The sequence below is a fragment of the Coregonus clupeaformis genome, chromosome 21, assembly GCF_020615455.1.
Source record: "Coregonus clupeaformis isolate EN_2021a chromosome 21, ASM2061545v1, whole genome shotgun sequence".
NCBI lineage: Eukaryota > Metazoa > Chordata > Actinopteri > Salmoniformes > Salmonidae > Coregonus > Coregonus clupeaformis.
In genome coordinates, this window is record NC_059212.1 from 15569584 (window position 1) to 15597211 (window position 27628).

General features: G+C 43.6%; 1 long non-coding RNA gene across 1 annotated transcript; it reads left to right on the forward strand.

Annotated features, from left to right (window-relative positions):
- The first annotated feature begins 2576 nt into the window (after positions 1 to 2576).
- LOC121534622 lies at positions 2577 to 27628 on the forward strand. Its single transcript, XR_005994652.1, has 4 exons — positions 2577 to 2630; positions 19483 to 19688; positions 26643 to 26765; positions 27279 to 27628. It is a non-coding gene; the product is annotated as an uncharacterized LOC121534622 (long non-coding RNA).

The following is a 27628-nucleotide window of genomic DNA, read 5'->3' on the forward strand; positions in this document are numbered from 1 at the left end:
AAGAATGAAATCATCTCCGAATGATTCCCCGACAACAGCATCTTAACCGGTTCAGTCCTCATCGTGATACGTGCCAGACTACTGCCGTTCAGAGTGGTCGCTTCAATGGCTTCCGGCAATTGCTCCTTGGAAAGCCCCAGCTGTTCCACCAACTCGGCATCAAGAAAGCTTCCATCGGCACCTGAATCGATAAAAGCGTTAATCGCTAAGCTCTGATTCCTGTTCATAAGGGTAGCCGGAAACGGGGTCTGACAGAGGTATTGAGAGGAGTCGAAACTGGCTCGCTAAAAGTCCTCCCAACTTTAGCGAGCCGCGCAGTTTGACGACCGCCGGGAACAGGTGGCGAGGTAATGTCCCGAACCACCACAGTAGAGGCAACAGTTAGTCCTACGTCTGAGTTGGCGTTCCTCCTTGGTTAACCCGTGCCGCCCTACTTGCATTGGTTCAGAATCGGGAGACAGGACCTCTCCACTAATCCTGTGTGGTGGACGATGATCGACGTATTCTGGTCCAATCCCCGACCCGACTGGAACCTGAGAAGCTGATCGATTGGACGGAACCCATTGCTTCTCCCTCCTTCGCTCTCGGACTCGATTATCCACCCGAATAGACAAGGCTACCAAGCTGTCCAGGTCACTAGGCTCCGGATAGGAGATCAACTCATCCTTGAGCTGCTCCGACAGACCCTGGTAAAAGGCCGCTTGCAGAGACTCCTCATTCCACCCACTCTCCACAGCCAACGTCTTGAACTCGATCACGAAGTCGGCCACGCTGCGAGTTCCTTGGTGAAGCGAAAACAGGCGCCTAGCTGCGTCCCTCCCTCGGACGGAATGGTCGAAGAGCTTCCTCATCTCGGCCGTGAACCCCTGGTATGAAGCCATGCAGGGGTCTTGTCGTTCCCAAACGGCTGAAGCCCACTCCAGCGCTCGACCACGCAGCAACTCAATCACAAAGGCTATCCTAGCCTTGTCTGTGGCATAAGAGTAGGGCTGTAGATCGAACACTAACCCACACTGCATAAGGAAAGAACGGCATCTTCCCAGCTCCCCCTCATATTTATCCGGCGTCGGAACCTTGGGCTCACGGAAGGACACAGCTCCAGAAGCGGCAGGCGAGATGGGTGAAACCGGTAGTGGATCCTCCACCGGAAACTTGCGCTGGTTCTGGACCTCCGTCAGACCGGTAGAAAGGTTCCGAACTGCCAACGCGATCTCCTGTAGCTCCGTGCTATGATGGCCCAACATCTTCTCCTGATGGGTAATGGCATGGCGAACAGAGTCCAGGTCCGCTGGGTTCATTACTGGCCGGATCGTTCTGTCACGGTTTACTAAGCCAGAACCCAGAAGCAGACCAGGACAAGGTAAATTGAAACAAAGGTGAGTGTTTATTTAATAGATCCACGAGTGAGGCTGAATAATCCAGGGAACAGAGCGGGTGGCGTGGATGGGTTGTTGAGGGTGCAGTGGTAGGTCCAGTAATGGCTCGGCAGCCGCCCGACCATCAGGCAGAGGTTGGGTGAAGGTTCCGGGTGAGTGACTGCAGATAGAACAAAACGGAGGTAAGTATACAGCAAGTCAAAAAGGTGCAAAACAACAAAACTAACGCTAGAAGTTCCAAGGCTGATACACGGACAAACATACTGTTCATGGCTAACGATCCGGCAGGGAATGGATGTTAGGACAGAGCCTAAGAAGGGTGATGATCAGGACCAGGTGTGCAGATTGCTGATGGGATGCAGGTGCGGAAATCAAGAGAGCTCCCGCCTAGCAACGTTGCCCGGCAACCAGGCAGGGAGCGTTCCAGAACCCTCGGGAAACTGGAGATCCCGAGCAGAAAAACTAATACCCAGACAGAAACCGACTCAGACTGCAGGGATCGTTACATAAACATAAATATGGGTTGTATTTACAATGGTGTTTGTTCTTCACTGGTTGCCCTTTTCTTGTGGTAACAGGTCACAAATCTTGCTGCTGTGATGGCACACTGTGGTTTTTCACTCTCTCTCTCTCTCTCTCTCTCTCTCTCAGTAAGTATCATTGTCTTTAAAGGAGCACTATTCTCAGGGGATCAGCGGAGATCAAACAACATGTCTCCAGTTGACGTTCCGTTCGGAAGGAAGTGGTGGAATTCTAAAGCTCTGGGCAGCGAGGATTTAGCTTTGAAGGGGCAGGAGAACATTCCATGGGTCTGTGGGCCATCGTGAGTCACTGCTGAGGATACATACAAGTCACATTTTTATCTGATTAAAAACCAAAAAAAACAATTTATTTTCCTTGAAAGTCCCTGCAATTACAAGATTCTTGCATAGCCTCATCATAATTTATAAACACTGTTGTTTATCTGGTATTGTAATACTGAGCAGGACTTATACTATTGGCACAACTAGGTGCAGTGTGCCTAGTTGTGTCAGTATTACAATATAGGCTTACTGTTATGATATGGGAGTAGTACAGTGTTAGCACACTGGTAGGCGACACACAATTCCACACTCCATCCCCCAGGTCAAGAGCTGGGCTCTGCCAGGAATCCTTGATAAGTACATCAGGTGCAGCCAATTAAGTTGATTGTCAGTCTGGAAGAAAGAGAGGAGGCCAGAAGACTCTCAGGGGGCCTTTTGTTTGTTTCTTTGTGTAAGTTAACCTCTTTAGTTGGGCATGCCTTTTTGTACATATTTATTTAGTCACCATCTGAACAAATATTCTGTATTAGGTAAGGTAGCTGTCTCCTGGGTACATAAATTACATTCAACACCTAGGTGCATATGTTTACTTCTCATATTAATGTACACATCAAATCAGGTTACAGGCCAGTTAACTAGGCCTAAGACCCCTAGACTTAGCGAGTGCAGTAATATTAGCAGGCTAGTTAATCGGTTTTGTAACATGGGGGCATTTGTGGTTCTAGTCTGGGTGGTTGTGAATCGGTTTGGTTTTGGTGGTTGTGCATTTGTTGAGAAGGTTTGTAGCATATGTTTGTGTCGAGCTCACATGCTAGGTGAGGTTTGCAGCAGTGTTAGTGTCAGTGTCAGGTTGCTTGCTAGCAAAATAACTGATGGTTTTGGCCAACAGAATTGTGTGATATGGCTGTGCCCGCGAAGGTAGTCAATTGCTTGCAGCTGGTAGTCATTAGCTACTGTAGGGCTGAAGAGATGTTTGGCTTGTGGTTTTGGTAGCTGTTGTTGGAGCTGTTTGCTGGATTATATTTCCCAGTTTGGAGTCTGGAGGACTCTGTGGCACATGCATTTGTGTTAGCGCTAGGCTAGTGGCTAACTTGCTTTGGTGAATGCATTTGTGTAAGCGCTAGGCTAGTGACTAACTTTGGTTATGGTTTGTAGCTTTTGTGCACGGCGTGCCGATTGTTAAAAAAAATATATATATATTTTTTTGCCTGGTTGGAGTGGTTATCTCTGGGGCTTGGAGCGAGTGCATATGTTGGTTAGTGGTGCGCTAGTGGCTAACTGTGGCTATGGTTTGTAGCTTTTGTGCATGGCGTGCTGGTTTGGTTTTGCCTGTTTAGAGTGGTTATCTCTGTGACTTTGAACATGTATTAGTTAATTAGCTGTGAGCTAGTGGCTGTGACTTCTGTCAGTTGATTTATTGGCTCTCTTTAGCATAATGATGTTGACTATGGGGGCGTTTGAGCCAGTAGGGTTTTGTCAAGCTAATGAAGGATCAGTTATGTCAGGTGACAGAATTGCTGGAGGTTGAAATAACAGGGGAGTTGAACAAGTTAGATGTTGCAGTACCATTATGGGAGAAGTGGAGTGAGTTATTGTCTCCTGTTTGGGTGGATAGCAGTCAGGAGGAAGAAGACTTGTTGGAAATGGCGAGGTTAGAACAGGAGATAGCACTGCTGGAACAGCAGATGAATGAAAAACTGCATAGAGGGGAGAAAGTTTGTTGCCAGTCGTTCAGACAGTCCTTTTATTTATTTTTTATTTTTAAGGGGGTAGATCAGCTTTAATATTTCAGATTGTAACTTCCATCAATGTAATTGTCTGCATCACTTCCAATCTCCCATATGTTTTTTCTCTCGCATATATATATATATATATATATATATATATATATATATATTACACACACATACAGTGCTATGAAAAAGTATTTACCCCCTTTCTAATTTTCTCTACTTTTGCATATTTGTGATACTGAATGTTATCAGATCTTCAACCAAAACCTAATATTAGATAAAGGGAACATAAGTGAACAAATAACACAACAATTACATATTTATTTCATAAACAAAGTTACGCAACACCCAATTCCCCTGTGTGAAAAAGTAATTGCCCCCTTACACTCAATAACTGGTTGTGCCACCTTTAGCTGCAATGACTCCAACCAAATGCTTCCTGTAGTTGTTGATCAGTCTCTCACGTCGCTGTGGAGGAATTTTGGCCAACTCTTCCATGCAGAACTGCTTTAACTCAGTGATGTGTGGGTTTTCAAGCATGAACTGCTCGTTTCAAGTCCTGCCACAACATCTCAATTGGGATTAGATCTGGACTTTGACTAGGCCATTCCAAAACTTCAAATTTGTTGCTTTTTAGCTATTTTCATGTAGACTTGATTGTGTTTTGGATCATTGTCTTGCTGCATGACCCAGCTGCGCTTCAGCTTCAGCTCACAGACGGATGGTCTGATATTCTCCTGTAGAATTCTCTGATACAGAGCAGAATTCATGGTTCCTTCTATTAAGGCAAGTCGTCCAGGTCCTGAGCCAGCAAAGCATCCCCAAGACATCACACCACCACCACTCTTTACCTTTGGTATGATGTTCTTACTGTGGAATGCAGAGTTTGGTTTTCGCCAGGCATTACTGGAACCATGTCGTCCAAAAAGTTATACTTTTGAATCATCTGTCCATAGAACGTTCTTCCAAGAGTCTTGATGATCATCCAGGTGCTTTTTGGCAAACTTTAGTCAACTTTTTGGACGAGATGGGTCCCATTATGCCAGGCGAAAACCAAACTCTGCATTCCACAGTAAGAACATCATACTTTTACATTTTTGTCATTTAGCAGACGCTCTTATCCAGAGCGACTTACAGTTAGTGAGTGCATACATTTTTTTTTTATACTGCCCCCCCCGTGGGAATTCGAACCCACAACCCTGGCGTTGCAAACGCCATGCTCTACCAACTGAGCTACATCCCTGCCTGCCATTCCCTCCCCTACCCTGGACGACGCTGGGCCAATTGTTCGCCGCCCCATGGGTCTCCCGGTTGCGGCCGGCTACGACAGAGCCTGGATCAAAGGTCAAGCATGGTGGTGGTGGTGTAATGGTTTGGGGATGCTTTGCTGGCTCAGGACCTGGACAACTTGCCTTAATAGAAGGAACTATGAATTTTGCTCTGTATCAGAGAATTCTACAGGAGAATGTCAGACCATCCGTCTGTGAGCTGAAGCTGAAGCGCAGCTGTGTCATGCAGCAAGACAATGATCCAAAAAATCTAGTCTACATGAAAATTGCTAAAAAGCAACAATTTGGAAGTTTTGGAATGGCCTAGTCAAAGTCCAGACCTAATCCCAATTGAGATGTTGTGGCAGGACTTGAAACGAGCAGTTCATGCTTGAAAACCCACACGTCACTGAGTTAAAGCAGTTCTGCATGGAAGAGTGGGCCAAAATTCCACCACAGCGACGTGAGAGACTGATCAACAACTACAGGAAGCATTTGGTTGGAGTCATTGCAGCTAAAGGTGGCACAACCAGTTATTGAGTGTAAGGGGGCAATTACTTTTTCACACAGGGGAATTGGGTGTTGCATAACTTTGTTTATGAAATAAATATGTAATTGTTGTGTTATTTGTTCACTTATGTTCCCTTTATCTAATTTTAGGTTTTGGTTGAAGATCTGATAACATTCAGTATCACAAATATGCAAAAGTAGAGAAAATTAGAAAGGGGGCAAATACTTTTTCATAGCACTGTATATACACATACATACATACATACATCCTTTTAAAAATTATATTTCCCTTCATTACTTTCCAACCCCACCACCCCTTCCCCAATTGGAGTAAACTAGTGAACAACAACGCTTAGGCCTCTACTTCCAGCCCATACATACTATATACATTTTTACTCCTGAACTTCCTCCGATCATTTTCATGATGTCCATCTGGTTTGCTTCTATATGCTATATTTTTCTAACTGTGCTCTTTCACAAAAGCTCTCAACCTATAACCTATATACTTATTATGGACACAGTATGCTTTACATTAGTTATCTTGTTGTTATTAGTTGTTATTAGTCCCATCCTTCAGCTCCATTCAACACCTCCCATCTATCTCTTAACACCATCCATATTGGATTTCTATTTGCCATATATTTTTTAACTGTACTGTGATGCTTTATAAAAGTTCTGAACCTTTCTATTCTCATTGTTTCTCCAGATTGTAAATTGAAATAAACACTTTTGCTAAAAGTATTATTATATTATTGATCGATTGACTATGATTTTTCAGATCACCCAGTAGTGCTATCTGCAGGGTTAGCTCCAGGTAAATATTGCAATCCTTTAGCCATTCCTGGACCTGTGTCCAAAAACAAGCTACAAATGGACAGTACCAAAACAAATTATCTAATGATTATGTCTGGGAAGATTGTATCCCCCATATAAATAACATTATATTGGTAGCAAGAATTTTATATAATAATTTAAATTGAAAAATTCTAAGTTTTGAATCCGGCGTCGTTTTGCGTATCAATTCATAAACACTATGCCATGGAATCGTTACGTCAAAAATCTCTTCCCAACTATTTTGCAATCTATATGGGACGGCTGTCAATCCTTTGGTCCTTAAATGAAACTGGTAAACTTTTATATTTATCACCATTTTCTTTAACCAATTATATTCTTTAATGCAAGGCCGACAGACAAGTTCCTTACTTTTTCCCCCTTCCACTTTCCTTTTCCATTTGTGCGGTAATGCTGTTCAGACAGTCTTGCCACTAAACCAGTTTCCACCAGTGATCAAAGTGATGAGCTAGTTTCCCCAAGTGATGTTTGTGTAACTCCAGTGAAAAGTCAGGGGGTAAAGTCTCTCAAGCAGAGTTTTTACATATCCCCAGTTTGTGAAGTTACTCATGTTCAGAAGAGTGCTGATGGAAAACCAGATAGGGAGGAGGATGATTTGTGTGGGGACTTGGAGGAAACATTCTTTGCCAAAGTAGACAGTGGTTCCCAGGAAATGGTTCTCACTAGTGAGGAAGGTGATTCTTGTGCGTCTCTAGATGAGACCTTCTGGGCAGAGATATGTGATGGAATGTGCCCTCTGCAGGTTGAAGATGAGGTTGATTCAGGTGTCAATTCAGGGGAGATGTTCTTTGTTGGGTTGAGTGACACTAAGCAACTAAGTTCTCTTTGTGGTCTGAGTAATGATTTGGTTACCCCAAGTGATCTGTTGGATTCAGAGGTTGTCAGTGATTATTTGATTCCTTTAGCTGACACATTCTTTGCCACAGTAGAGGAGGTTGTGGTTCTTCCGCAGGCTGCCCGTGAGGTTGTTTGGGTGTCAGATGTTGATTTAGCTGACACGTTTCTCGCTAAGCTGTGGGAGGGAGGAGATTCTTCATTGTCATGTTGTGATGTTCGTGAGGATCTGCTGGAAGGCCCGGTCTGAGTTTTGCAGGTTGACACGGGTGTGTCTTGTGATGATAATTGGGAGCTTGAACAAGTGAGTTTGGTGGAAAAGCCAGATCCACCGGTGTTACTTCCTATTGTTGAGGAGCGGTTGACAGTTCCTGCAGCATGTAGGCCTAGTGTGTCTCCTGTTAACGTGGAGGAAAGTGTAGAGGATATAGCTAATAGTTCCCCTCCAGTGAGTGTTCAGGGCTGGAGAAAAGTCATTTGGGAACGTGGATGGTGTCGCTAGTGAGTTTGCTGAAGTTGTGATTCACGTTCACTTGTCCCTGGTGGAGGGTGTTATATGTCTCTCCTTGTTGCTTACATATCATATGGAGCTTGGTGCTTGTGACCATGGGCCTAGGAAATGAGATGGTCTCTCAGTTTAGAACCAGAGGGGTCACTGGTTGTTCCCTGGTTTGTTCAAATCAGAGACTTTTGCCAGGAAGAAATTACCTGAGTGCTAGAGCAGTACATTTGGTGGTTTTGGTTTTTGACTGGTTTCTGGTTTTTGAGAATGACTATTTCACAGTTGAGGGTTTCTGTAGTCAAGTTTCATAGTTTTGCAGCTCTTGTGTTTATATTGGTCTCTTCAGCTAAGTAAGTTTAATGGAAAAGAAAAAGGGGGAAAAAAGTATGAAACTTTCGGAAAATAGATATTGGTGACAATTATTCGTTTTTCTTGTTGGGGGAGGTGTTATGATATGGAGGTTAGTGTAGTGTTGGCACACAGGTGGGCAACACACTATCCAGGATACACTTCTACACTCCATCCCCCGGGTGGCAGCACCAACCGGGTCAAGGCCTCTGCCAGGAAGCCTTGATAAGCACATCAGGTGCAGCCAATTAAGTTGATTTTCAGTCCAGGAGAAGGAGAGGAGGCCAGAAGCCTCTCAGGTGGCCTTTGGTTTGTTTCTTTTGTGTTAGTTAACCTCTTTAGTTGGGAATGCCTTTTTGTAGTTTGGTTTTTGTACATATTTATTTAGTCACCATCTGAACAAATAATAATCCGCTTGGACTGTTCGACCAAGAGGTTGTAGTGTCTAAACAGTTTATGACTTTGCTGAAGTTTGTAAATGGTGTGTTAGAGGAAGTTGACTCAGCTTGCGGAAGCATCTGGAAAGCATTACTATAGGGGCCCCCTAAAACAGAGGAAGTCTGTTATGTGGAGGCCTGGGATTGGTGGATGGGAAAACCACCCATATCATGTTACAGATTATAAATACCATGGTTGGAACAAAGGACGAGGAGGAACAACATATTAGAGATTGGGTCAGTTGCTGGTAGAGCACGGCGCTTGTAACGCCAAGGTAGTGGGTTAGATCCCCGGGACCACCCATACACAAAAAAAATTATGCACGCATGACTGTAAGTCGCTTTGGATAAAAGCGTCTGCTAAATGGCATATTATTATTATTGTTCTCCAGATGTCTGCAGGAGTCTGTAAATTGACGCTGAAATCTTTGGTGTAATAAACTATTGTAATCAAGGACAGTGTCAGCGGATTTCTTGTCATCACAGCATGATTAGCATCGTTATCTCGACACTACAAGGTCAAGATGGAGCTGGCCCTGGACCTAAAGTAAGGTAGCTGTCTCCTGGGTATAGATACAGTACATTCAAAACCTAGGCACATATCTCACTTCTCATATTAATCCACACATCCAATCAGGTTACAGACCAGTTAACTAGGCCTAAAACGCTTAGACTTAGCGAGTGCAACAATATTAGCAGTCTAGTTAATCGGTTTCGTAACACTTACTCAGTATGGTATTACAATACGAGATAACAATACTGGCTATAAAAAAAGTTGTTGCATGGGTGTCTGAGCTGTGTGCCAGTAGTTCAAACAGACAGCTTGGTGCATTCAACATGTCAAGTAGTGATGAAGTAAAGACTGAACAAGTTCAAGAGTAAAAATGTGCTTAACAAGTTACAGTTGAAGTCGGAAGTTAACATACACCTTAGCCAAATACATTTAAAATCAGTTTTTCACAATTCCTGACATTTAATCCTAGTAAAAATTCCCTGTCTTAGGTCAGTTAGGATCACCACTTTATTTCAAGAATGTGAAATGTCAGAATAATAGTAGAGATAATTATTTATTTCAGCTTTTATTTCTTCACATTCCCAGTGGGTCAGAATATTACATACACTCAATTAGTATTTGGTAGCATTGCCTTTAAAATGTTTAACTTGGGTCAAACATTTCGGGTAGCCTTCCACAAGCTTCCCACAATAAGTTGGGTGAATTTTGGCCCATTCCTCCTGACAGAGCTGGTGTAACTGAGTCAGGTTTGTAGGCCTCCTTGCTCGCACACGCTTTTTCAGTTCTGCCCACGCATTTTCTATAGGATTGAGGTCAGGGCTTTGTGATGGCCACTCCAATACCTTGACTTTGTTGTCCTTAAGCCATTTTGCCACAACTTTGGAAGTATGCTTGGGGTAATTGTCCATTTGGAAGACCCATTTGCAACCAAGCTTTAACTTCCTGACTGATGTCTTGAGATGTTGCTTCAATATATCCACATAATTTTCCTTCCTCATGATGCCATCTATTTTGTGAAGTGCACCAGTCCCTCCTGCAGCAAAGCACCCCCACAGCATGATGCTGCTACCCCTGTGCTTCACGGTTGGGATGGTGTTCTTCGGCTCGCAAGCTCCCCCTTTTTCCTCCAAACATAACGATGGTCATTATGCCCAAACAGTTCTAGTTTTGTTTCATCAGACCAGAGGACATTTCTCCAAAAAGTACGATCTTTGTCTCCATGTGCAGTTGCAAACCGTAGTCTGGCTTTTTTATGGCGGTTTTGGAGAAGTGGCTTCTTCCTTCCTGAGCGGCCTTTCAGGTTATGTCGATATAGGACTTGTTTTACTGTGGATATAGATAATTTTGTACCTGTTTCCTCCAGCATCTTCACAAGGTCCTTTGCTGTTGTTCTGGGATTGATTTGCACTTTTCGCACCAAAGTACGTTCATCTCTAGGAGACAGAATGCGTCTCCTTCCTGAGCGGTATGACGGCTGCGTGGTCCCATGGTGTTTATACTTGCGTACGATTGTTTGTACAGATGAACGTGGTACCTTCAGGCGTTTGGAAATTGCTCCCAAGGATGAACCAGACTTGTGGAGGTATACAATTAGCTATCTGAGGTCTTGGCTGATTATCTTTTGATTTTCCCATGATGTCAAGCAAAGAGGCACTGAGTTTGAAGGTAGGCCTTGAAATACAACCACAGGTACACCTCCAATAGGCTAATTGACGTCATTTGAGTCAATCAGAAGCTTCTAAAGCATGACATAATTTTCTAGAATTTTCCAAACTGTTTAAAGGCACAGTCAACTTAGTGTATGTAAACTTCTGACCCACTGGAATTGTGATACAGTGAATTATAAGTGAAATAATCTGTCTGTAAACAATTGTTCGAAAATGTACTTGTCATGCACAAAGTAGATGTCCTAACCGACTTGCCAAAACTATAGTTCGTTAACAAGAAATATGTGGAGTGGTTGAACAATGAGTTTTAATGTCTCCAACCAAAGTGTATGTAAACTTCTGACTTCAACTGTACATAGTAAGTTGCAATAATAGTGTTTAACATGATTTATGAATGACTGCCTCATGTACCCCACACGTACAATTATCTGTAAGGTCCCTCAGTTGAGCGGTGAATTCCAAACACCGATTCAACCACAGACCAGAGGTTTTCCAATGGCTCGTAAAGAAGGGCACCTATTGGTAGATGGGTAAAACTTTTTTTTTAAAGCAGACATTGAATATCCCTTTGAGCATGGTGAAGTTATTTAATTACATTTTGGATGGTTTATCAATACACCCAGTCACTACAAAGATACAGACGTCCTTCCTAACTCAGTTGCCGGAGAAGATGGAAACCACTCAGGGATTTCACAATGAGGCCAATGGTGACTTCAAAACAGAGTTTAATGACTGTGATAGGAGAACTGAGGATTGATCAACAACATTGTAGGTACTCCACAATACTCACCTAATTGACAGAGTGAAAAGAAGTCTGTACAGAATAAAAAATATTCCAAAACATGCATACTGTTTGCAACGAGGCACTAAAGTAATACTGCAAAATATGTGGCAAAGCAATTAACTTTTTGTCCTGAATACAAAGTGTTATGTTCGCCGCAAATCCAATACAACACATTACTGAATACCACTCTCCTTATTTTCAAGCATAGTGGTGTAATCGTTAAGGACTGGGGAGTTTTTCAGGAAATGGAATGGAGCTAAGCACAGGCAAAATCCTAGTGGAAAACCTGGTTGTCTGCTTTCCATCAGACACTGGGAGAAAAATTCACCTTTCAGCAGGACAATAACCTAAAACACAAGGCCAAATCTACGCTGGAGTTGCTTACCAAGAAGACAGTGAATGTTCCTGAGTGGCCGAATTACAATTTTGGCTTAAATTTACTTGAGAATCTATGGCAAGACCTGAAAATGGTTGTCTAGCAATGATCAACAACCAGCTTGACAAAGCTTGAATAATTTAGAAAAGAATAAATGGGCAAATGTTTCACAATCCAGGTGTGGAAAGCTCTTAGAGACTTACATTTACATTTTCGTCATTTAGCAGACACTCTTATCCAGAGCGACTTACAATTGGTGCATTCACCTTATGATAGCCAGTGGGACAACCACTTTCCAAATTAATTTTTTGTACTTTTATCTTTTTCATAATTTATTTTTTATTTTTATTTTTTGGGTGGGTTAAGGAGGGGTAGAAGGATTATTTTATCCTATCCCAGGTATTCCTTAAAGAGGTGGGGTTTCAAGTGTCTCCGGAAGGTGGTGAGTGACTCCGCTGTCCTGGCGTCGTGAGGGAGCTTGTTCCACCATTGGGGTGCCAGAGCAGCGAACAGTTTTGACTGGGCTGAGTGGGAACTGTGCTTCCGCAGAGGTAGGGGGGCCAGCAGGCCAGAGGTGGATGAATGCAATGCCCTCGTTTGGGTGTAGGGACTGATCAGAGCCTGAAGGTACGGGGGTGCCGTTCCCCTCACAGCTCTGTAGGCAAGCACCATGGTCTTGTAGCAGATGCGAGCTTCAACTGGAAGCCAGTGGAGTGTGCGGAGGAGCGGGGTGACGTGAGAGAACTTAGGAAGGTTGAACACCAGACGGGCTGCGGCATTCTGGATGAGTTGTAGGGGTTTAATGGCACAGGCAGGGAGCCCAGCCAACAGCGAGTTGCAGTAATCCAGACGGGAGATGACAAGTGCCTGGATTAGGACCTGTGCCGCTTCCTGTGTAAGGCAGGGTCGTACTCTCCGAATGTTATAGAGCATGAACCTACAGGATCGGGTCACCACCTTGATGTTAGCGGAGAACGACAGGGTGTTGTCCAGGGTCACGCCAAGGCTCTTCGCACTCTGGGAGGAGGACACAATGGAGTTGTCAACCGTGATGGCGAGATCATGGAACAGGCAGTCCTTCCCCGGGAGGAAGAGCAGCTCCGTCTTGCCAAGGTTCAGCTTGAGGTGGTGATCCGTCATCCATACTGATATGTCTGCCAGACATGCAGAGATGCGATTTGCCACCTGGTTATCAGAAGGGGGAAAGGAGAAGATTAGTTGTGTGTCGTCTGCGTAGCAATGATAGGAGAGGCCATGTGAGGATATGACAGAGCCAAGTGACTTGGTGTATAGCGAGACTAGGAGAGGGCCTAGAACTGAGCCCTGGGGGACACCAGTGGTGAGAGCACGTGGTGCGGAGACAGATTCTCGCCACGCCACCTGGTAGGAGCGACCTGTCAGGTAGGACGCAATCCAAGAGTGAGCCGCGCCGGAGATGCCCAACTCTGAGAGGGTGTAGAGGAGGATCTGATGGTTCACAGTATCAAAGGCAGCAGATGGGTCTAGAAGGACGAGAGCAGAGGAGAGAGAGTTAGCTTTAGCAGTGTGGAGAGCCTCCGTGACACAGAGAAGAGCAGTCTCAGTTGAATGACCAGTCTTGAAACCTGACTGGTTTGGATCAAGAAGGTAATTCTGAGAGAGATAGCAAGAGAGTTGGCTAAAGACGGCACGCTCAAGAGTTTTGGAGAGAAAAGAAAGAAGGGATACTGGTCTGTAGTTGTTGACATCGGAGGGATCGAGTGTAGGTTTTTTGAGAAGGGGTGCAACTCTCGCTCTCTTGAAGATGGAAGGGACATAGCCAGCGGTCAAGGATGAGTTGATGAGAGAGGTGAGGTAAGGGAGAAGGTCTCCGGAAATGGTCTGGAGAAGAGAGGAGGTGATAGGGTCAAGCGGGCAGGTTGTTGGGCGGCCGGCCGTCACAAGTTGCAAGATTTCATCTGGAGAGAGAGGGGAGAAAGAAGTCAAAGCATGGAGGGAGGAGAAGGTGGCAAAGAGCTTCCTAGGGTTAGAGGCATATGCTTGGAATTTAGAGTGGTAGAAAGTGGCTTTAGCATCAGAAACACCCACAGGTGTAATCACTGCCAAAGGTGCTTCTACAAAGTATTTCATTTTCAATACATTTGCAAAAATATCTAATGATGTTTTCACTTTGTCATTATGGGGTATTGTGTGTAGATAAAAATCTATTTAATCTATTTTGAATTCCATGTAAGTCTAAATGTAAGTCCATGTAAATCTAAATCATTAAATGAGCCATTCGCAGTTTCACTGTACCGGCCGTGTGTACTTAGACTTGCATGGCTTAATCTTTGAGACGAGCATATGCTACTGGCAGGATCAACACAACTAAATATGGAACAAGTCAAGGGGTATGAATACTTTCTGAAGGCACTGTATGTAATAAAATATTTCCAGTGGTCTGGGGGAGCTATGGAAAGTGAAAGACTGCTACCTTCATACCACAGTACTAACTCTCTCCAGCCCCTTTGGAAACAGGAAGCCCTTCTATTTGTGTGGTCATGGAAAAGGTCATCTCACCTTTCCATCTGGTTAAGGGCCTACCGCTGAACTGTGGTTATTACACCTGCCATAGGTCAGCCTACACACGCACACTGGGCCCCAGAATAGACACACATACTGCTCTCTGGTGATAAGGCCTAAACTCTGAAACAAGCAATGAACAGCCATGTTTCCAGTGGCATTTATTCACTTGTCAGAATAGAATACATAATGACATGGTGCATAAAAATAACTAACTTTGTTGTTGAAAAGCAGTAAAATGGAGTTCAATCAAATGAAAGCGAAGAGTTTACATTTTCAGCAAGATAAGTCAATACATACAGTGGGGAGAACAAGTATTTGATACACTGCCGATTTTGCAGGTTTTCCTACTTACAAAGCATGTAGAGGTCTGTAATTTTTATCATAGGTACACTTCAACTGTGAGAGATGGAATCTAAAACAAAAATCCAGAAAAGCATAACTTAATATTTGGTACAGAAACCTTTGTTTGCAATTGCAGAGATCATACGTTTCCTGTAGGTCTTGACCAGGTTTGCACACACTGCAGCAGGGATTTTGGCCCACTCCTCCATACAGACCTTCTCCAGATCCTTCAGGTTTCGGGGCTGTCGCTGGGCAATATGGACTTTCAGCTCCCTCCAAAGATGTTCTATTGGGTTCAGGTCTGGAGACTGGCTAGGCCACTCCAGGACCTTGAGATGCTTCTTACGGAGCCACTCCTTAGTTGCCCTGGCTGTGTGTTTCGGGTCGTTGTCATGCTGGAAGACCCAGCCATGACCCATCTTCAATGCTCTTACTGAGGGAAGGAGGTTGTTGGCCAAGATCTCGCGATACATGGCCCCATCCATCCTCCCCTCAATACGGTGCAGTCGTCCTGTCCCCTTTGCAGAAAAGCATCCCCAAAGAATGATGTTTCCACCTCCATGCTTCATGTTTAGACCAGAAAGCTCTATTTTTGTCTCATCAGACCACATGACCTTCTCCCATTCCTCCTCTGGATCATCCAGATGGACATTGGCAAACTTCAGACGGGCCTGGACATGCGCTGGCTTGAGCAGGGGGACCTTGCGCGCGCTGCAGGATTTTAATACATGACGGCGTAGTGTGTTACTAATGGTTTTCTTTGAGACTGTGGTCCCAGCTCTCTTCAGGTCATTGACCAGGTCCTGCCGTGTAGTTCTGGGCTGATCCCTCACCTTCCTCATGATCATTGATGGCCCACGAGGTGAGATCTTGCATGGAGCCCCAGACCGAGGGTGATTGACCATCATCTTGAACTTCTTCGCCAACAGTTGTTGCCTTCTCACCAAGCTGCTTGCCTATTGTCCTGTAGCCCATCCCAGCCTTGTGCAGGTCTACAATTTTATCCCTGATGTCCTTACACAGCTCTCTGGTCTTGGCCATTGTGGAGAGGTTGGAGTCTGTTTGATTGAGTGTGTGGACAGATGTATTTTATACAGGTAACGAGTTCAAACAGGTGCAGTTAATGCAGGTAATGAGTGGAGAACAGGAGGGCTTCATAAAAAAAAAAACACGTCTGTGAGAGCCGGAATTCTTACTGGTTGGTAGGTGATCAAATACTTATGTCATGCAATAAAATGCAAATTAATTACTTAAAAATCATACAATGTGATTTTCTGGATTTTTGTTTTAGATTCCGTCTCTCACAGTTGAAGTGTACCTATGATAAAAAATTACAGACCTCTACATGCTTTGTAAGTAGGAAAACCTGCAAAATCGTCTGTGTATCAAATACTTGTTCTCCCCACTGTAGTTAGCACACACTTGTATTAAAGTTGAATCACAGACTGCAGGTAAGACTGGACCTCGGCACCTCTACCTTACACTGGTACTGATTTGGTGGCATTATAGGACATTTTACAGATACTATCAGATTTCTACTAAAAGATTATGAATGCTCTAGTACAGTTGTGTGGGTGAGCCGAGATGGACAGGAAGATGTGTCATACTGAATGATAAACATAATTCTGGAATGTGCTTGTTGCTTAGCTGCATTGAGGGTTTTTGGGGCTGTCAGGTCTCTAAATAAGGACAATGTTTGAGAACTCCTTATTCTGTCATGTTTTTTATTTTTTATCTTTCAATATAGGCAGACATACAGGCTATACCAACATTTATGACTTTGTTTGTAAGCATTACTGTATGTAAATGTACCATCATTGTCACGTACTGAAGTGGGTGTCTCCGTGCACATTTCTTTCCGATTCACCAATCAACTGATAGCAAACACCCAAAATTTGTTTTGTTTTTTACAGGAAAAACGATCTCAGTCGACATTTAAATGACTAAAACCAAACTGAAACTGTGTAGAAATGATAATGGACCTACATTTATAGTCTCTTCACTCTGTCCAGCTTGCTAACAGTCATCGTAACGAAAGCTAGACTGTCAGGGAGAACAGAAAATTCCAAAAGCGATGGATAGAGGAAATACGTTTTAAGTGCGGCCCTCAGGACCACCGAATGCGGCCCGCGGGGAAATGAAGTTTGACTTCCCTGCCCTAAAGCATCTTTGGTTGAAAGTGTTGGTTCCCGGGAAGACTAAAGGAATCTAATTCGAGCTGCATGAAAATAACAGCTTTCTTCCTTGTCGTGTTCCTCATCTACCTGCCATTTTTAAAGGTGAGGCTGCCCCTTGCTGAGCCTGGTGTGTCCAGGCTGCTCCCATCCCAGGACTCCCTGTAGAGCTCAGAGACCTGCCCAGATCAGTCTCTCTCTCGGAGTCTCTCTGAGGGTCGAGTGGACAGTTTGATGTGGAATTCCAATTCCATTGTAATCTGGTTTACAGCTTGAGTCCTGCTTACAGCTGTTTAATACTACATCATAGCATCAATAAAATGTCTGAGTTGTTTCAACCCCAATTGATTTAGATGGCTATTCATATTGAAGTGAGGTCTACTTACAGTATGAACAAATTACTTCACAAATGGTGTGCTGTATGTCGTACTACTGTACCTACAGTACATTTATGCATCACCAAATAGGACCCTTACTATATAATGCACAGTACTGTGCAGTCGACAAATATGGTTGAATCAAACTGGCGTGGATATAAATTGAATATAAAACAGTCAATCTAACATGAGCGATCACCATTGCCTGCAGCCACCAGGGCATGCAGCGGCTGTCATTTAGGTGCTGAGTAAATTTCAGGCCAGAGTGTTTGGCGTGGCCGGGGGCCGGGGCCTAGCTACAGTGAGAAATGGAACACTAGTCACTTTAATAATGTTTACATATCTTGCATTACTCATCTCATATGTATATACTGTATTCTATTCTATAATATTCTACTGTATCTTAGTCCATTGCTTGTCCATATACAGTGAGGGGGAAAAAGTATTTGATCCCCTGCTGATTTTGTACGTTTGCCCACTGACAAAGACATGATCAGTCTATAATTTTAATGGTAGGTTTATTTGAACAGTGAGAGACAGAATTACAACAAAAAAATCCAGAAAAACGCATGTCAAAAATGTTATAAATTGATTTGCATTTTAATGAGGGAAATAAGTATTTGACCCCTCTCCAAAACATGACTTTGTACTTGGTGGCAAAACCCTTGTTGGCAATCACAGAGGTCAGACGTTTCTTGTAGTTGGCCACCAGGTTTGCACACATCTCAGGAGGGATTTTGTTCCACTCCTCTTTGCCGATCTTCTCCAAGTCATTAAGGTTTCGAGGCTGACGTTTGGCAACTCGAACCTTCAGCTCCCTCCATAAATTTTCTATGCGATTAAAGTCTGGAGACTGGCTAGGCCACTCCAGGACCTTAATGTGCTTCTTCTTGAGCCACTCCTTGGCCGTGTGTTTTGGGTCATTGTCATGCTGGAATACCCATCTACGACCCATTTTCAATGCCCTGGCTGAGGGAAGGCGATTCTCACCCAAGATTTGACGGTACATGGCCCCGTCCATCATCCCTTTGATGCGGTGAAGTTGTCCTGTCCTCTTAGCAGAAAAACACCCCCAAAGCATAATGTTTCCACCTCCATGTTTGACGGTGGTGATGGTGTTCTTGGGGTCATAGGCAGCATTCCTCCTCCTCCAAACACGGCGAGTTGAGTTGATGCCAAAGAGCTCGATTTTGATCTCATCTGACCGCAACACTTTCACCCAGTTCTCCACTGAATCATTGAGATGTTCATTGGCAAACTTCAGACGGCCCTGTATATGTGCTTTCTTGAGCAGGTGGACCTTGCGGGCGCTGCAGGATTTCAGTCCTTCACGGCGTAGTGTGTTACCAATTGTTTTCTTGGTGACTATGGTCCCAGCTGCCTTGAGATCATTGACAAGATCCTCCCGTGTAGTTCTGGGCTGATTCCTCACCGTTATCATGATCATTGCAACTCCATGAGGTGAGATCTTGCATGGAGCCCCAGGCCGAGGGAGATTGACAGTTCTTTTGTGTTTCTTCCATTTGCGAATAATCGCACCAACTGTTGTCACCTTCTCACCAAGCTGCTTGGCGATGGTCTTGTAGCCCATTCCAGCCTTGTGTAGGTCTACAATATAGTCCCTGACATCCTTGGAGAGCTCTTTGGTCTTGGCCATGGTGGAGAGTTTGGAATATGATTGATTGATTGATTGCTTCTGTGGACAGGTGTCTTTTATACAGGTAACAAGCTGAGATTAGGAGCACTCCCTTTAAGAGTGTGCTCTAATCTCAGCTCGTTACCTGTATAAAAGACACCTGGGAGCCAGAAATCTTTCTGATTGAGAGGGGGTCAAATACTTATTTCCCTCATTAAAATGCAAATCAATTTATAACATTTTCTACATGCGTCTTTCTGGATTTTTGTTGTTGTTATTCTGTCTCTCACTGTTCAAATAAACCTAGCATTAAAATTATAGACTGATCATTTCTTTGTCGGTGGGCAAATGTACAAAATCAGCAGGGGATCAAATACTTTTTTCCCTCACTGTACCTGCCCACAGGTGTATGGGTCTGGCTAGTGGACATGTCCCCTGCAGTGCAATGTGGTGGTGTAGGCCTGGGGCAGAGCAGGGTTTGGGGCAGGGAGTGGAGATGCCTGCTGGGGGTCATAAGGAGCCCTCCTCCCCTCTCTGCAGGGTGCCTTACTACAGCATCGACCCCCTGCAGACCCTCAGACCTGCCTGGATGCCTCAGCAGACACACACAGGTGAGTCTCTCTCCAGGTGCTCCGCACCACTGTCACATACTTTTATACCTGTCTAAAAGGGAAATGCATGTTGCTTAGTGTAATTTAATGTACTATTTATTTTATCAAAACTAACATTGTATAATGTCTTGAGAAATGTCTGAAGAAAATTCTGGTAAGTGAAGTGTAATCTATCAATTGTTAGGTTTTCTGTTTTCTTTTCCAGAAATATGTAAATTATGACAACTATTGTAATGTTTCATTTTGATTGAATTAGACATTCCTAAATCTGTTTAGTTGATTAACATTTTTAGAAATGTGTATGTGTCAACCCGTTTAGTGATTACAGAATGGAATGTGTTACAAAAGCAAACTGATGATGTCTAACTACTCAACGTTAACTGTCGAGCGTTCCAGTTTATTGTTATAATTACTCCATAACCATATACAGATCTCAGATATTCCTCCAGGGACGCTAAAATAACTGTTAGTATTTCTCTGTTAAATAACATGCTGTCAACAGTGATATGCACACATTGGTAAAGGTTTACGCTTGTGATAAGAGTTCAGAGGAAAATAATTCAGTTAATTACAGTAGTCACAGATTCCTGCATCATTCCTGGCAGAGTGAAAATGTTTCCATGACTGAGATTCAAATGTGAAACTGGTTGTGTCCCAAATGGTACCCTATTCCCTTTATAGGTTGCTATGGGCCAGGGTCAAAAGTTGTGCACTATAATGGGAATATAGTGCCATTTGGGATACATACTGTGTGTTTAAAGTACCAAAATAAAGGAACGGTCAGTGTTCCAGTGGATCAGATGTAAAGATTGAGGCCAAAAACAACACTGAGTTTACAGCCAAAAGAACAGCAGAAATGTCCCTTTGATTCCACTACCAGTACACTATTCTTAGGGGAACAGCTAGTGATGTAAACATACGCAAGTGCCAAATATGGATCAGGTGGTTCAGAATACCATGTATTGTACTAAGACCTATTCTGAACATCTACATGCTCTGAAATAGGATACAAAATAACTATGCATTATCGACACATAGATTAACGATGCATTATAATCCAAATGCTGCTACCAAATGGACTATCTATGAGATTTAAATCACATTAGATCCTGTTGGACAGGGGTGAGTGAACTGGTGAAAAGTGGTGTCATTGGTTTGAACAAGTTTCTCAATGGCAAGCCATCACACAGATCAGTCTTATGCAAGTTCAGGCTGAGTTTGTAGGTTTACTGCAGGGTTCCTGTCTGTAATCCTGTATGGACTGTGCCCTATCTGAGGCTTTGAAATTAGGGTGCGGCTCGCTACTGACTACAGGTGAGCTAGTTGGTGGCTGAGTCATAGGAGTTAAGCCCAATAAAACAATATAAATATCTGTTTATATGGTTAATCACTCAACACACCTTGCCATTGACAAATTGTTGGATGTGTCATCAATTGCTAGTCTCCTAAACTTCACCTTTTCTGCATCTTGATATAAAGTGGATATAATGCACACTCATAACTACCATTGAACTAATTCCTGGTATGTAACATGACACATGATTATTGACTTACTCTACATACAGTAGCATTAGGCCTGTATGACCATTATGGAGCATGGTAGGACTAATAGTAGCAGTAGGCCTGTATGAGAACTATCAAGCTACTTCTGACCAGGAGGTTGTTCCTTGGCGTACACATCACCGACAAACTGAAATGGTCTACCCACGCAGACAGTGTGGTGAAGAAGGCGCAACAGAGCCTCTTCAACTTCAGGAGGCTGAAGAAATTCGGCTTGGCACCTAAAACCCTCACAAACTTTTACATATGCACAATTGAGAGCATCCTGTTGGGCTGTATCACCGCCTGGTACGGCAACTGCACCCCCCGCAACCGCAGGGCTCTCCAGAGGGTGGTGTGGTCTGCCGAACGCATTACCGGGGGCAAACTACCCGCCCTCCAAGACACCTACAGCAGCTGATGTCACAGGAAGGCCAAAAAGATCATCAAGGACATCAACCACCCGAGCCACTGCCTGTTCACCCCGCTATCATCCAGAAGGCGAGGTCAGTGCAGGTGCATCAAAGCTGGGACTGAGAGAATGAAAAACAGCTTCTATCTCAAGGCCATCAGACTGTTAAATAGCCATCACAAGCACATTAGAGTCTGCTGCTGCCTATTGAAATCACTGGCCACTTTAAGAAATGGAACACTAGTCACTTTAATAATGTTTACATATCTTGCATTACTCATCTCATATGTATATACTGTATTCTATTCTATAATATTCTACTGTATCTTAGTCCATTGCTTGTCCATATACAGTGAGGGGGAAAAAGTATTTGATCCCCTGCTGATTTTGTAAGTTTGCCCACTGACAAAGAAATGATCAGTCTATAATTTTAATGGTAGGTTTATTTGAACAGTGAGATACAGAATTACAAAAAAAAAATCCAGAAAAACGCATGTCAAAAATGTTATAAATTGATTTGCATTTTAATGAGGGAAATAACTATTTGACCCCTCTGCAAAACATGACTTAGTACTTGGTGGCAAAACCCTTGTTGGCAATCACAGAGGTCAGACGTTTCTTGTAGTTGGCCACCAGGTTTGCATACATCTCAGGAGGGATTTTGTCCCACTCCTCTTTGCAGATCTTCTCCAAGTCTTTAAGGTTTTGAGGCTGACGTTTGGCAACTCGAACCTTCAGCTCCCTCCACAGATTTTCTATGGGATTAAGGTCTGGAGACTGGCTAGGCCACTCTAGAACCTTAATGTGCTTCTTCTTGAGCCACTCCTTTGTTGCCTTGGCCGTGTGTTTTGGGTCATTATCATGCTGGAATACCCATCCACGACCCAAGGAGGTTCTCACCCAAGATTTGACGGTACATGGCCCCGTCCATCGTCCCTTTGATGCAGTGAAGTTGTCCTGTCCCCTTAGCAGAAAAACACCCACAAAGCATAACGTTTCCACCTCCATGTTTGACGGTGGGGATGATGTTCTTGGGGTCATAGGCAGCATTCCTCCTCCTCCAAACACGGTGAGTTGAGTTGATGCCAAAGAGTTCCATTTTGGTCTCATCTGACCACAACACTTTCACCCAGTTCTCCTCTGAATCATTCAGATGTTCATTGGCAAACTTCAGACGGGCATGTATATGTGCTTTCTTGAGGAGGGGGACCTTGCGGGTGCTGCAGGATTTCAGTCCTTCATGGCGTAGTGTGTTACCAATTTGTTTTCTTGGTGACTATGGTCCCAGCTGCCTTGAGATCATTGACAAGATCATTTGAGTCAATTGGAGGTGTACCTGTGGATGTATTTCAAGGCCTACCTTCAAACTCAGTGTCTCTTTGCTTGACATCATGGGAAAATTAAAAGAAATCAGCCAAGTCCTCAGAAAACGAATTGTATACCTCCACAAGTCTGGTTCATCCTTGGGAGCAATTTCCAAATGCCTGAAGGTACCACGTTCATTTGTACCAACAATAGTACACAAGTATAAACACCATGGGACCACGCAGCTGTCATACCGCTCAGGAAGGAGACGCGTTCTGTCTCCTAGAGATGAACATACTTTTGTGCGAAAAGTGCAAATCAATCCCAGAACAACAGCAAAGGACCTTGTGAAGATGCTGGAGGAAACAGGTACAGTGGGGAAAAAAGGATTTAGTCAGCCACCAATTGTCCAAGTTCTCCCACTTAAAAAGATGAGCGAGGCCTGTAATTTTCATCATAGGTACACGTCAACTATGACAGACAAAATGAGAAAAAAAAATCCAGAAAATCACATTGTAGGATTTTTTATGAATTTATTTGCAAATTATGGTGGAAAATAAGTATTTGGTCAATAACAAAAGTTTCTCAATACTTTGTTGTATACCCTTTGTTGGCAATGACACAGGTCAAACGTTTTCTGTAAGTCTTCACAAGGTTTTCACACACTGTTGCTGGTATTTTGGCCCATTCCTCCATGCAGATCTCCTCTAGAGCAGTGATGTTTTGGGGCTGTCGCTGGGCAACACGGACTTTCAACTCCCTCCAAAGATTTTCTATGGGATTGAGATCTGGAGACTGGCTAGGCCACTCCAGGACCTTGAAATGCTTCTTACGAAGCCACTCCTTCATTGCCCGGGCGGTGTGTTTGGGATCATTGTAATGCTGAAAGACCCAGCCACGTTTCATCTTCAATGCCCTTGCTGATGGAAGGAGGTTTTCACTCAAAATCTCACGATACATGGCCCCATTCTTTCCTTTACACGGATCAGTCGTCCTGGTCCCTTTGCAGAAAAACAGCCCCAAAGCATGATGTTTCTACCCCCATGCTTCACAGTAGGTATGGTGTTCTTTGGATGCAACTCAGCATTCTTTGTCCTCCAAACACGACGAGTTGAGTTTTTACCAAAAAGTTATATTTTGGTTTCATCTGACCATATGACATTCTCCCAATCCTCTTCTGGATCATCCAAATGCACTCTAGCAAACTTCAGACGGGCCTGGACATGTACTGGCTTAAGCAGGGGGACACGTCTGGCACTGCAGGATTTGAGTCCCTTGCGGCGTAGTGTGTTACTGATGGTAGGCTTTGTTACTTTGGTCCCAGCTCTCTGCAGGTCATTCACTAGGTCCCACCGTGTGGTTCTGTGATTTTTGGTCTTGTATGTCTTCCATTTCCTAATAATTGCTCCCACAGTTGATTTCTTCAAACCAAGCTGCTTACCTATTGCAGATTCAGTCTTCCCAGCCTGGTGCAGGTCTACAATTTTGTTTCTGGTGTCCTTTGACAGCTCTTTGGTCTTGGCCATAGTGGAGTTTGGAGTGTGACTGTTTGAGGTTGTGGACAGGTGTCTTTTATACTGATAACAAGTTCAAACAGGTGCCATTAATACAGGTAACGAGTGGAGGACAGAGGAGCCTCTTAAAGAAGAAGTTACAGGTCTGTGAGAGCCAGAAATCTTGCTTGTTTGTAGGTGACCAAATACTTATTTTCCACCATAATTTGCAAATAAATTCATTAAAAATCCTACAATGTGATTTTCTGGAGAAAAAAAATCTCAATTTGTCTGACAAAGTTGACGTGTACCTATGATGAAAATTACAGGCCTCTCTCATCTTTTTAAGTGGGAGAACTTGCACAATTGGTGGCTGACTAAATACTTTTTTCCCCACTGTACAAAAGTATCTATATCCACAGTAAAACAAGTCATATATCGACATAACCTGAAAGGCCGCTCAGCAAGGAAGAAGCCACTGCTCCAAAACCGCCATAAAAAAGCCAGACTACGGCTTGCAACTGCACATGGGGACAAAGATCATACTTTTTGGAGAAATGTCCTCTGGTCTGATGAAACAAAACTAGAACTGTTTGGCCATAATAACCATCGTTATGTTTGGAGGAAAAAGGGGGAGCTTGCGAGCCGAAGAACACCATCCCAACCATGAAGCACGGGGGTGGCAGCATCATGCTGTGGGGGTGCTTTACTGCAGGAGGGACTGGTGCACTTCACAAAATAAATGGCATCATGAGGAAGGAAAATTATGTGGATATATTGAAGCAACATCTCAAGACATCAGTCAGGAAGTTAAAGCTTGGTCGCAAATGGGTCTTCCAAATGGACAATGAATTTGTGGGTAGAACTGAAAAAGCGTGTGTGAGCAAGGAGGCCTACAAACCTTACTCAGTTACACCAGCTCTGTCAGGAGGAATGGGCCAAAATTCACCCAACTTATTGTGGGAAGCTTGTGGAAGGCTACCCGAAACGTTTGACCCAAGTTAAACAATTGAAAGGCAATGCTACCAAATACTAATTGAGAGTATGTAAACTTCTGACCCACTGGGAATGTGATTAAATAAATAAAATCTGAAATAAATCATTCTCTCTACTATTATTTTGACATTTCACATTCTTAAAATAAAGTGGTGATCCTAACTGACCTAAGACAGGGAATTTTTTCTTGGATTAAATGTCAGGAATTGTGAAAAACTGAGTTGAAATGTATTTGGCTAAGGTGTATGTAAACTTCCGACTTCAACTGTATATATTCTTAAATTCCATTTGTGTGTATTGGGTATATGTTGTGAAATTGTTAGATATTACTTGTTAGATATTACTGCACTGTCAGAGCTAGAAGCACAAGCATTTCACTACACCCGCAATAACATCTGCTAAACACGTGTATGATACATAAAATTTGATTTGATTTGAAGCCTAATGATTGATGGCCACTGGGTTGGGGACTGATGTCACTTGTCTGCTCTGTGGGCTTCCCAACAGTGCGCCAGCTGGCATCCCTGGGATGTCCTGCTGGAACAGGAGTCAGAAGAGGTTGCACACTGAGGAATGTTGTTGCAATTTAAGCGGCCATTACTACCTGCTAGCTGTCTTTCTCCCCGGCCTTTATTGCCCGGGGATTCAATTGGATTGGAGCTGTAAACCCTTGTGTTTCATGGGGCTGGGCAGGTAATTGAAGGAAGGCAGGCCCTCATTCAGGCTCCATGGGGGTTACAATCGCAGGCCAGCCCTAGCCTTTGGGCTGCTCTGCCAGGAGCTAAAGAGGGCACAGCAGGGGAGCCTATCAAACACCACTGGTGCCTTGCTTCAACTCCAAACACACAACACTGGATTCCAACTACTTGTTCTATGCCTGTTATGTCTTGTACTGCATATTGCAATGAATAAGGATTTATGGTATAATGTAAATGAATGTACTATTTCTTATACCAAACTAACATTGTATAATGTCTTGAGAAAGGTCTGAAGAAAATTCAGGCAAGTCAAGTGTAATCAATAAATTATGCTTGTTAGGACGTATAAATATGTTAATTATTTCATTTAGATTTTATTAAACTTTCCTAAATCAGTTTTGTTGATTTAAAATGTGTTTAGAAATGCGTAAAAATCACAAAGCGATCATAGCATGGATAGAAATGTTTTATTTATTAGTCGGGACTTGGCTACTGAGCTCTCTTTACATAGGTGGAGTTTCTATAGAAGACAAAAGAGAGCAACCTGTTACTGTAACCGGAAGAGAGGCTCTGACAACCTCAAGTCTTCCCTCAACCCTCCCCACCACACCAGTCCTATGCAAATCACAAGGAGGTATAGTCAACTCTTCAATAGTAACTGAAACAGCAAAAAGCAACTGCACATACTCTCAATAATCCCACTGTGAATAAAGGATATGCTAAAATGTTCAAAGACTTCAGCACTGTATACATAAAAGGGCTGGGTCCCCGATGTTAAGGACTAAGCTTAGGAGTCGGACAGTGAACATCTCAAATGACAATCATGAGTTGTCTCAAATAGGCTTGAGATAAGGGGGATGCTTAAAGCATAGGTGTTATGCATGGTCACAAGCTTTTTCTTAAGATGAACAAGCCCTAGGAAATAAAGAACATCACACTTTTACTCAATCTTAACCATTTAAAAGTATAATTAAAGCACCAAACCACAATACAATAGACTGTCTAGTGGTCAGTAGGTTTTACATTCTATAAAATTCCAATGATGTAATTTTGAGGCTTCGCTAGCATGTCCGTAGTATGACTGATCAAAGGTGATCCAAAGGCTAAACTCATGTTCCTCTTTTGGCTCTTCCCTGTATTTTCACAGCTGGCCAATGGTGGTTGTTTCAGGCCGAGGTGTAGCGTCATCATCCTGGATGGCAGGCAGGGGAAGACGGGATGCCCTGTCTGCACGTCACCAGCTGCCTGGGTCAGGCCTGTAGAGAGAGAGGGGCAGGGCAGTCCTGGCCAGGCTTACAGTACCTGGCTCTGGTTCTGGCAAAGAAGCTGAGTAGCAGTAAAGACTATCACACCAGAGAGCACTTCCCCCATCAACACTACAATAACTGCTGCCTGATACATCCCAGCCTAGGCCAGGCCAGGCCAGAGCCACTATCACCTCCTGGGACACATTGTAGGAGATGCATGGAGTATAAATGCTGATGATAGTCAACTGTT